This window comes from Vulpes vulpes, chromosome 8, assembly GCF_048418805.1.
Source record: "Vulpes vulpes isolate BD-2025 chromosome 8, VulVul3, whole genome shotgun sequence".
Classification (NCBI taxonomy): Eukaryota; Metazoa; Chordata; class Mammalia; order Carnivora; family Canidae; genus Vulpes; species Vulpes vulpes.
The window spans coordinates 110,380,290-110,391,536 of NC_132787.1; the positions used below are offsets into that span (position 1 = coordinate 110,380,290).

General features: G+C 65.7%; 1 long non-coding RNA gene across 1 annotated transcript; it reads left to right on the forward strand.

Moving 5' to 3' along the window:
* Positions 1 to 2,661: 2,661 nt before the first annotated feature.
* Positions 2,662 to 8,516, forward strand: LOC140600042 (uncharacterized). Its single transcript, XR_012003264.1, has 3 exons — positions 2,662 to 3,010; positions 3,531 to 7,135; positions 7,507 to 8,516. It is a non-coding gene; the product is annotated as an uncharacterized lncRNA (long non-coding RNA).
* The last annotated feature ends 2,731 nt before the right edge of the window (positions 8,517 to 11,247 follow it).

The window sequence follows — 11,247 nt, forward strand, 5'->3', positions numbered from 1 at the left end:
CCCCCTCAGTCTGACCCCCGGCCCCTGAGGATGCCAACAGGCCACTCGGCACTTCGTGTTTTAATCTTCCCTCGAGGACCATGACTGTTCTTCCCGCGTGTCCCGAGGAGGAGGGGACATCGCCTGGAGGAGCCCGGCTCGCTGCCGCGGGACCGACCCTCCCCGATGCGGCCCTTGGTGACCTCTGTCAGAACGCTATTCGTGAGCTGGAATGACAGGACAGGAATCATCTTTCGGGACCATCCCTTCTCGCTCCCACGTTCTATTTAAGTTTCTGAGGCACGACTCTGGGGACACATTCAGCCGCTTCCAGCCAACAGAGGAAATCCACGGCAAATCCCGTTCTCCATGCCTCACGCCCGATTTGACACGGCAGCTTCGCGAGTGAGGTCCCCGGCGGAGGTGGAGGGAGCCTGAGGCCTGCCCGGCACACGCAGCCGCCTGGAACCCGGGGAGGGGGTCTCGGTGCTTCTGCTCCGGAGAGGAGCTGCCCAGACCCCTTGAGCGGCCGCAGCCAGTCGGGGGTGGGGGCAGCTGTAGAGCCTGCGGGGCGCCCACCCACCCCCGACTGGCACTGCAGAAGCAGGCCGGGCCGGCGGTCGTGGTGCGGGTGCCTGTGGCGGCCACTGTGCAAGCCTGAGCATGAGGCGTGGCAGGGGAGGAAATGGGGAGGCGCGGGGAGGGGGGCAGCGCCTCTGGGGGCCCGGAGAAGGCCGGGAGCTTGCAGGTTTGCTGAGGCGTCCACGCCGCACCCGGCTCTCTCGTCTGTGGTCCCGTGGCCTCCTTCACTCCCTCCCCGTGGCGCAGAGGTCCCCGGAGGGCTGGGACTTGCTCACGACTTGCAGGGCGTCGGTGTCCCCTGCCCGCCAGGCGCCGGGCTCCCCGCTCTCGACTGCCAGGGCCCACAGCACACATTTTAAGGAACGTTTAATTGAACGCGCATTTAGAAAGGTGGTGGGGGTGCAGGGGATAGTGGTTTGCTGACCACCGGGCTGGTCTAGGCGGACGGTTACCGCTGCCAGGCCTGGCCCGTGAGATGTCCCGCAGGGAAGCCTACCTGCGGCCAGGGGCGGCGACCGGAGAGGCCCTGCGGCCAGGGGACAAGTTCTCTGTCCTCACACCTCTTCTTCCTTGCGTGTCCCGCCAGGGCTCCACACTGGCCAAGCCCAAGAAGATGGGGAACAGGAGAGGCCGTCCACGCGGCTCACGAAGCGGGCTTCACAGGCTGAGAGCTAGTGGGGACATCGTGGCGCAGTGGGTGGGGGAAGACCCGGGCTCAGACCCACGCGTGCCCTTGCTCTGCCGTCAGTGACCAGTGAGCTCGCTGTGGGAGTCTGAGCAAATCTCCGCCTTTCTCTGAGCTTCACACGCTGCACCTGTGAGTGGGGACAGCACAGCTGCATGCACACCCCGAGCCCCCTTCCCCGAGCCGGGCCCTGTGGATGGGTGGGGTTCAAGGGGCAGAGCAAAGGGGGCTGGAGGGGACGGCAGCAGCGTCCTGCTCCTTGAAACGTGGCGGCTCTTCCCAGTTCCGAGCGCTTCCAGTGTCGCCTGTGCTGCTGCTGCAGGTAAAGGAGGTGATTTTCTTAACCACGAGGCTCGGAAGGACAGAGGATGCGCCTAAGGCCACACGGCTTGCGGACGGGGACTCGGTCCTTGATTGGACTCCACGTGAGCATCACGTGTGCACTTGCACGGGTACAGTCTTGGGCGTGTATGAGGTATGCGTGCACCGGTGAGAGCCTGCAGGGACGCGCCCGTGGGCTCATCCCCCAGGCGAGCGGCTGCCCCCGGCTGGCGTCAGGCCTCACCCACCCCTGTCCCCAGGTACCCAGTGCCTTGCAGATGCTCCATCCACATTTCGGCTGGCTCAGAATTTTGTCCAGAATCTGCTCTAGGAAAAGGAGGGATTTTTCTCCTCCGATGGTTGGGACTTACGGAAGGAGAACAGACAGTCGTGGCCTTGTCTGTGAATATTTTCCCTCCCTCCATGCTGATGCTTTCTCCACGTGATTAAAATGGTAACCAAGCGAGCACCTGAAGGTGTAGAGCACTGAACGGCAGTGCGGCCGGAAGCAACAGTCGCGGGCACCCCCTTTTCAGGTCCCGGTGCACCTGCTATTCCGGGGCTAAGGAGGGCCAAGAGCTGCCCCCCAGGACGTCATCTCGGCACTGGCAAAGCCAAGCCTCCCGATGACCTGCCTTCTTCCCAGAAACAGGGTGGCTGTCCTTTGAAAGAGGCCGAGGATGTGCCCACCGATGGCTCCCCCGGGCGCCTGGCGCGGCTGGCAGGCAAATCAGTGGGTCCAGCGGCTCTGCCGTCGGACACACAGAGCTGAGCTGACATCTTCCAGGGAAGCCCCGGAGCTTTGAGCCTGGGCACCTGGGTCTGTTCGACACAGAGCAACAGGCAGGCTCCGGGAGTGCTGTCAGCTGAGCAGTGAAAAGGGACAAGCAGCTATGTCAAAAATGACACGCCGGCTTCTGCTGGTCTTGCAAAGCAGATCCGCAGTGATGTGACCGCGGCTGACAGCCAGCAGCACAAGTGGCTGCTTTCCGTACTGGATTGAAATCCGTCCAGCTCCCCGCGCTCGCAGCGATGGCTTCCAATGCTAATTCTCAGCGAGCCACGCATGAAATATATTCACAGGCGCTACCCAGTTAGGGCCCTTTGGAGTTATTTGAGGTACCTGTGATGAAAACATCTGTGCCACTTGCTTTTGTGGGTTTTTGTTCCCTTGGTTTCAATTATGCAGTCAAAGAATCTTCCAGAGAGAGAGAGAAGGAGGGAGAGTTTGCTGATGTAGTGCTTTTCCTTTCTGATAAAAGAGGGTGCCTGGTCAGATGTCTGAATAGAGGGAGCAGGGGAAGGGAGAGGCGGACTTTCATTTCTACATGGACCAGGGACGCGCTCTGTTTGATGCAAATGAGGTCGCTCTAAACACATCTCCCCATGTCCTGCCGAGCTTCCTGGGGTCACGTAACCATCTCCCCATGTGACAAATAGAGGGTGAGTTTACCGGGATCACATCTGCGACCGTAAACAATTGATAGGGATGCCTGGGGCAGGAAGGGTGGGAGGGGGCTGCATGTGTATGTGTGTACACGTGTGTATGTGTGTGCATGCGCATCTGTGCATGGGTGCAGGCGTATGCGTGTGCATGCTGTAGCACATGGGTGTGTGCACGTGCACATGTGTGCATGTGTGTGCACACATGTGTGTGTGGGTGCAGGCATATGCATAGCACATGGGTGCATGTGTGTGCATGCTTTGTGCATGCTGGAGCACATGGGTGTGTGCACGTGCACGTGTGTATGTGTGCAGACATGTGTGCTTGGGTGCAGGCGTATGTGTGTGCATGCTGGAGCACATGGGTGCGTGCACGTGCACGTGTGTATGTGTGCAGACATGTGTGCGTGGGTGCAGGCGTATGCGTGTGCATGCCCTAGCACATGAGTGTGTGTGCAAGCATATCCGTGTGTGCATGTGATTTCCTATGCAATCCTTCCCCATCTCTGTGGCTCCGTAGACCGAGGAGCCCTGTCTCTTGTCACGTGGGCTCCCGCGTTCTCTCCTGGGGACGGCGTACCGCACGGCGAGCTGAGAGCGGCTCAGAGAGGGCCCGCGGGTCACACAGGGCAGGTGAGCTTGGGATGCAGGTGCTCTGCTCTCAGGGAACTGTGGCTGGAAGAAGCCCTTCGTCCCTCGTGCCCCCCGCAGCCGTTGCTCCTGGGGATGACGATGAGAGGGTCAAACCCTCCAGGATCCGGGTGTGGCTGAGGCACCCGTCCCGCGTGCCACCGTCCTCTCTGGGGTGCAGAGTGTGCCATTGGCTCTGCCCGTGGTGCAGACACGCCCCTGTGCGGCCCGGGCTCTCCAATGTAACAGCCAGTGGCTTGGTAAGAAGCAGCCATCGGTCCCTGGAGCAGCCTCAGGTGTCTAGATGGTGGGAAAAATGCAGCGAGAAAGGCCTGGAGAGGTGCAAGGGCTCCCACTGGGGTCTCTGGAGCCCCTGGGTGCCCACTCGGCCCCTGCGGAGGTTGCACACCATGGGGACGAGGCGTGGCTGCCCGGCTGCGATCGCGGGCCTGCGTGGAGGGCAGAGCCTGGGCCTGTGCGCACGCTCTCTCCTCTGCAGCTGCGGCCTGCCCCGCATTGCTGACTGGCTCCCAGCACCCCGCCTGCCCGGGCCCTGTGCCCCTCACCCTCCGCTGCCCCAGGAGGGCTCACAGCAGGAGCGGGGGGCGTTTGCTCCTCTCACGGGGCTTTTAGGTATGATGACGGCGTCCTTCATCCGGGGGTTCCACTACCCCGCTGCAGTCGTTCCTGAGCCGCCGTCCCACCCTCGGCTGGCAGGTCTGGGGCCCCAGTCCCCCTTGCAGAGCAGGGCAGGGCCGGGTGCCTGCGGGGCCTCGCGGGGGAGAACCCTTCCCTGGCCTCTCCCAGTGGTGGAGGCGCCTGCATTCCACGCTGGCCGCCCCTGCCTCGGTCCCCCCTCCCAAATGTCTGTCCGTCCCTGGCTGCCCATCACCTCTGCGTCCTCGTCCACCTGCTGCCTCCCTCCCACGCGGACCTCGTGGTTGGGTCGGGCCACCGGCTAATCCTGGACCTTCGCTCATCCCAACATCCTTGACCGAATCACATCTGCGGAGCCCCTGCTGCCACCCCAGGTACCAAACGCTCAGGTTCCCAGGACTCAGACGTGGACTCTGGGGTCGCGTGCCTGGGCAGGATGTGCCACGCCCTGCCCTCCGCTCCGTGCTGCGGCGTGGCTCCCCCGCCACCCCCGGCCCAGGCACTTGACTCGCCCTCCCTGCCCTCCATGTGGAATGGATCCTTTGTCAGGAGCTTCTCGGATGGCCGGCGTGTGCTGGGACACGGGACTCGGGACACGGGACTCTCCTCCTGCTTCCGCCCTCAAGGCTCCTCCCGACGGCGTCCTCCTGTCTGAGTCCGGCCAGAGCCCGGAGAGGCGTCCCCGGAATTCCCCTGCAGGGATGGCTCTGGGTGGCCGCCCCCCTCCATCCAAGGCACAGTCATGAGGAGCTAGGAGGGTCTGCAGCGACGGGCCCCGGCGTAGGGGCTGAACACGGTGGCACTCCCGTGTCCCGCGGCAGGGCCCACCTCATGCTGCCCCCGTGGCCCGCTGGCCCCACGAGACCGTGCCTGGACCACCGGCGCCCGGTGCATCATCGTGCATTGCTCGGCCTCCTCCACGACAGCATGAGGTTCTGGGAGCAGGTGCCAGGACTTGCCCATCCTTGTTTGCCGAGGGCCACGCGTGGGGCCGACGCTCACACAGAGCTGTCTTTCCCTCCTTCCTCCTTCTGCTCTCAGAGGATTTTGCTCAAGTTATTTATCTGCCGCTGTGGCATTTTCCAGGTGGCAGGTACCCGGTTACCCTCCCTGGTGCCAGAACCCCGTGGGGTGGGCCCCGCGTCCCCCACACCCGCTGAGAGGGAGGACGGAGCAGGTGCGGGACGGCTGGACGCAGCACAGCCACCCTCCCTCCTGCTCCTCCTCGTGGGCCGCTGCTTGCCCCCCCCAGGGCAGTTGTGGGTGCCCCGTCAGCTCCAAGAGGCCCGGGTGGGCGGCCGAGGCGTCGTCGTGCAGCCGGGGATGGGGGATTTGCCCTTGCGAAGACCCAGGTCGTGAGTGGAGGGATTTCGGGCCGGAGAGAATGATGTGTGCGAGGGACAGGATTCTGCTTCCCGGGTGGAGGCCGTCCCCCCCCTTCCCTGTGTCCGGGCCTTGGGCTGCTCGGGCGTCACCTGAGCCGTGTCTCCACCTGCCTCCCGCTGTGCCTGGCTCCCAGGGAAACCGAGAGGCCGGGGCCTCGGGGCGGTGGGAGGGCCAGGCCCCTGGGGATACCGAGGCTGGCCTCATGCCCCGTCTACCAGCGCACGGCCTTGGCGGGTCACTCTGGCCTCCTGGTCTGCGCGGTGGGGCCGTCGGCGTCCCTGCCTCCGGGCTCTCGTAGGAAGGTGCCCGAGCCGCGCCTGATGCCCAGGAATCGCTCAAAAGGACACGTTTCACTTCCGTGTAGAACATCCACACTCATTTTTGTTCCCTGGAGAAGGCCACACCCAGGAGAGCAAGACACCAGGGGCGGAGGGAGGCCTGGGCGAAGCGGGACGGCCGTCCCCGTGTCCAGAGCCGCTCTGCCCTGCCTGCCGGATGCTCACACACGTGTGGTTTGGCCTTGTGTGCATGTGTGTGCGCGTGTGTGCGCGTGAGAGAGAGAGGGAGGGAGGGAGGCAGAGGGAGGGAGGGAGATGATGCTGCTTCCCAGAGAGGAGCCGAGTTGGGGATTTTTTCCAGCTAATTATTTCTGGACGGCTGCTGTGTCCTCCTGCCTCCCGTCTTAACTGCATCGTTCAGTGTCTCAGGATCGATCGAGGCGGGTCTGAGAAGCTCTGCAAGGAGCCAGTGGGAGCCGCGTTAGCCGCCAGCGCGGATGGCGTCTGGCGCGCTCGGCTGAGGCCCGGCCAGGGAGGTGGACCCCACGGCGTGTGGCCGGCCTCCTCCCTAAGGCCCGGGGCCCCGGGACGCAAACGGTGCAAGAGCAGACGCCCTGGGGTCGCCTCGCGCTGGCCTCTCTCCCGCAGGCCGGGCTCTGTCCTGAGGGTGGGGGCATGGGCGACACCCGTCTGGGACAGAGCTGGCCGTGACCCGGCCCTGAGCACGGGCGGAGGGCCCTCTCCCGAGGTGGCCTCGGTGGGGAGGGCCCCGGGTCGGTCGTGCTCAGGGGTGTGGGGCTCAAGTCAGCACCTGCTACGTGTCCGCACCTGAGCTGGGCTTGGAGCCGGAGAGCTGGGCTGGGGGCCCCCGGGCGGGGAGAGCTCACGACCCACGAGCCCTGTCGCCCACCCTGCCGTCCACGAGGCTCCTGCCCGGGGCCAGCGGGGCCAGCGCACCTCAGTTCTTTCCAGTTTCCTCCGGGGCCAGCTTTGCCACTCAAGCAACTACAGACTTAGGAGGGATTGGCCCAGCGCCGGGCGCGGAGGCAGGTGGAGAGGACACCAGTGTGGCCGGGGCCACCGCTGCGTCCTGCTGGGAATCCTGGCTGAAGCTGCTCGTGTCCGGAGGAGCAGACCCCGAGGAGGCTAAGGCCAGCCTGGCTGCTCTGGGAAGGTCAGAGGCGAAGCAAAATAGTGTGTGCGAGAGCTCCCCTGCCCCCACCCCACCAGTGACCGGGCAAGACGTGCGGTCAGTGTGCCCGGGCTCGGTGAGCGAGGTCGGGTCTCCCCCCCCCACCCCCCAGCGCCTCCCGGGAGCTCACGTCGGGGTGGCCGACCCAGCAGACGCCCTCCGCGGCCGGGGACCGTGCCCCTTGCAGAGGAACAGGCTGCCCCGAGATGCAGCTCCAGGACCGGCACAGCGGGAGGGCGCACGCGTCCTGACCCTAGGGCGGCTTCGCGTGGCCTCGGTCTACCCTCAGCGCTGACTTCTGTTCCTCTCCCGAGACGGCACCAAGCTCATTTGTCGCCCGCGTGTATCTGCAGAAATGAAAAAACGTGCCTCTTGGACTTGAGGGAACATGTGGACTGCAGCGTGGGCACAGCGGTGCCCTTTGGGGTGACCTCCGCGAGGGCAAGGGAGCCACGTGCCTCCCCGCTGAGCGCCCCACAGGGTGACGGCTGGTCCCAGCGGCGCGAAGAGGCAGGTGTCTGCGAGTGCACCCTGTCCGGCCGGCGGCCTGGAGCGCCCTGAGGGCGCAGGTCCTCCTGCGGGGCCTGGCTTGGCCGGAGCTTGCTGTCCTGGGAGGGCCCCTGCCCTGTCCCCGCCCCACATCTCGGTCTCCCCTTCTTTTCAGGGGAGAAGGATCGGAGACAGGAGGCGCCTCTAAGTGCAGCGGCAGGGTCTCTCCATCTCCAGATCCTCCCTGGGCTGCTCCGTCCTAGCATTTGGGCATTTAATAATGCAGACGAGAGGCTCTTGTCCTATTAATTATTAATCGCCCTTTTTGCATTTCTAAGGGCAGCAGGAGATGAGCTCTGAGGCGAAGCAAATGGAACTGGGAGGAGCTGCGAGGAAGCCGAGGAAGGAAGGCGGCCTCCTCCGGGGCCCTCCGCGGGCGGCCTCTCGGCCCGATCTGGCCCTGTCCTCCGAGGAGCCCGGCGCAGACCGCGGCCCTGTTGGTGCGTGTGCTCGGAGCCCCACGTCCCCAAGGCACTCGGGTTGTCCCGCAGGAAAGGCGCGTGGTGGGCTCCCTGCACCCGTGGAGGGGCTGAAGCCACGTGCCCTCGGCCGCCACGCAGGCTCAGGGGCTGGCTGCACACGGGGCTGCCGCGGAGAGGCCCTCCCTCCTGCCAGCCGTCCCCGTCCCCGCCCCCGTCCCGCAGCCACAGCCCCGGAGCTCATTGCAGCCGGACGTGCGGAGGCAATTATGGCCGGTGGGAGTCTCCTCTCGCAGCACCAGCATCCCTTCTGCCCTTGTGCACCTGCTACTATCTTACTAATGCGGCCCTCAGCCTTGGGAAGTAGAATTAAAGACATAATAATAAAAGGAGAAAAGAGGGAAAGAAAAGAGAAATGTGTTTGCTTCCGTGGCACGTATTTTGATTGTGTTCTTCCAAACGAGGGCGGGGGTGTCCCTGCAGCTCTGTGGGAGGGGGGTGGCGGATGCGGGAGGCGGATGCAGGAGGCAGGAGGCGGGCTCAGGGCGGCCGCCCCCCAGGGGAGGGCTCTCCTGACTCCCCGCTCGCTCACCCAGACGATGAGACCGGCCAGCGAGCCTGGGCCCACGGAGCTGAGAGCTGTCTGCGGGCGCTGCTTCCCCGTCCCTGCCCCAGGCTGTGCCGGGCAGTAAGACTGGGTCCAGAGGTGAAAGTCAGTTCCTAGCAAAGCAGGCTCCAGAGAGGATGCTGAGAGGATGCTGTGTCCTTGAGGAGGCTGTGGGGTGGCCTGGAGGGGAAGCATCCACTCCTGGGGCAGGGGGTGGTTACAGGGCAGGAGCCCCCAAGCGTGTTCTCCTGGACGTCCCCACGCGGTGAATGCCAGCCCTCCCACGTGGCAGCCCCGGGCCTGCAGCACCTGGGCCAGCCCCCCCACCTGCCCCCTGTCCCCCCAGGGCCCACGAGTGCCCCACACTCACCATCTTCTAGCTCCTGGGTGAGCTGGGCCCAGGCACTGTCTCTACTTGGGACACCAGCTGTCCCTGCAGGGGTCTGAGCCCCTTCTGGGTGCCATGGGGTGGGACCCAATGCGGGGGCTTGGGTATGAGGATCGGGGGATGGGGGCGCGGTCCGTGGGGTGCAGGGCTGGGTCGGGGAACCAGGGACCCAGCAGGAGGACTGGGGGGCAGGGGACAGGGGGCTGGGGCAGAAGGGGGGTAGTGAAGGTCGAGGGGTGAGGGGCAGGAGGGCCAGGGGCTGAGGGCCTGGGGTGGGGTATGAGCACCTGGGGGCAAGGGGTGGGGGACCAGGGGGTGGGGGCCGGGGGCCCAGGCACCAAGCATGAGGCCTGGGGGCTCGTGGGCAGCAGCACCTCCAGCCCTCGGTGGGTGCCCCGCGCATAGGGGAGCTGAGGTCCCGGAGAGGCCGGAACCCCTCCGGCCCGGCGCACCGTAGGAGCACAGCAGAGCTTGGGCCTGCCGCAGCCGGGCTGGGCCCTGGGAGTCTCGGTGGAAGGAGAACCTCTGCCCTGCACGTGGACTTTCTCCCCGCTGGTCCCGGGAACAGCCCGCGGCCGGACAGACCCACTGTTCCTCGTCCTCCTGCATCGCCTCCGGGGCCAGGCCCCAGCTTCCCTGACGCCCCACGTCCCCTGCCCCACCTCTCCGAGGACCTCTGCCCCCCAGTGGGCGTGTCCCCGAGCCGGACCAGGCTGCCAGAGGCCCTGGGAAGCCCCCAGAATCAGTGTCCACCACACTGATCCCCCCAGGGCCCCCCTCCACCCCGTCCCTGCTTTCCTGGGCATCGTGGAGCACGGAGAGCCACGAGCCCAACCGAACCTGACATGGGTCCCCGTCCCTCTGCAATACCCGCACACGGACCCGTCGCCTTGGGGCCGGCACGAGGGCTCCCAGGTCCCCGGAGAAGCAGCAGGACGGGGAAGGGCCGCCGTGGGGGCCAGGTCACCCCTGACCCCTCGTTTTGTTCTTTCTCCTGTTCTGTGCTTCCAACAGGTGCGCCTCCGGGAGCCTGGCCTGGCTCTCAGAACGCCGTTGGTCCAGGTTCCGCTCTCCAGGCCGAGCACGACGCCGCAGGGTGTCACTCGGGGCAGCTCGCCATGGGGACTCGGAGGGACTCGGAGGAACTTGTGCCACGCGGGTTGGCGAGGCTGCGCCAGGCTCCACAGAAGCCGGGGAATGGGCAGCGGCTGTCCCGGAGGATGCCCTGCGGCCGCCAAGTGTCCTGATGGGCAGGGGGCACGCCACGGGGAGGGGAACCTGCTGGAACAGGGACCCCTGCTCCCCCAAAGCCCAAGAAAGCAGCTCTGCTTCCGGTACGTGAAGGGAGGAAATGTGGAAGGCGGATGAAGCCGGGCTCGGGTGGAGCTGGGCCCCGGAGCCTATTTCTGGGCGCCCCCCCTCACCGCGGCCCCGGCCCGGCCCTCGGAGCCCCGTCGCCACAGAGACGAGCTGTGACCAGACTCCGTGGGACTTCCCCGCAGCGCCTCACTTTGTGGCCGTCCTCCCCTCTTCCCTGCTTCTCTTACATAATCCGTCCCATGGGACCCACGTGCGGGAGGTGAGCCAAGGAGTCCTGCTTTCACCGCGGGCCCGGCCGGAGGACGGGGTCTCAAGGGCCTGCGCTGCGCGTCCACGCGGTGACTGTGCGCCTGCTCGAATCAGAAGGTCTGGACCACAGAGCATCTCCGCTGTGTGTCCTGCCCACGCCGACGGCCTTGTCTCTCCGTGTCCCCAGCGGCAGCCGTGGGCCAAGGGACATGGTCGAGGCCGCTCACTGGTGCTCACGCTCGTCCCGCCTGGGAGGGGAGCTCACGGCGTCTGTCGGTAGGAAGAGGAGTGTGGGTCCCGCAGGTGGACGTCACTTTCCTCCTGGTGGACAGACCTGGGTCTGGGAAGGAGGGTTCAAACACGCAGGGGTCGAGTCCCCAGAGCTCTGGCCGCCTCCAGCAGGGCTTCAAGGTCCATCCTTCTGTCGACGCTGTGACCTCAGGCAGCAGGAGCTCGGAGCCACAAGGATGGGTGACCCAGGAGGTGGCTCCTGTCGGCTGAGAAAGGGGCTGCGCTACCCGCTGGGAGAGCCCAGGCTGCTCCCCTCTCAAGGGCAGAACTG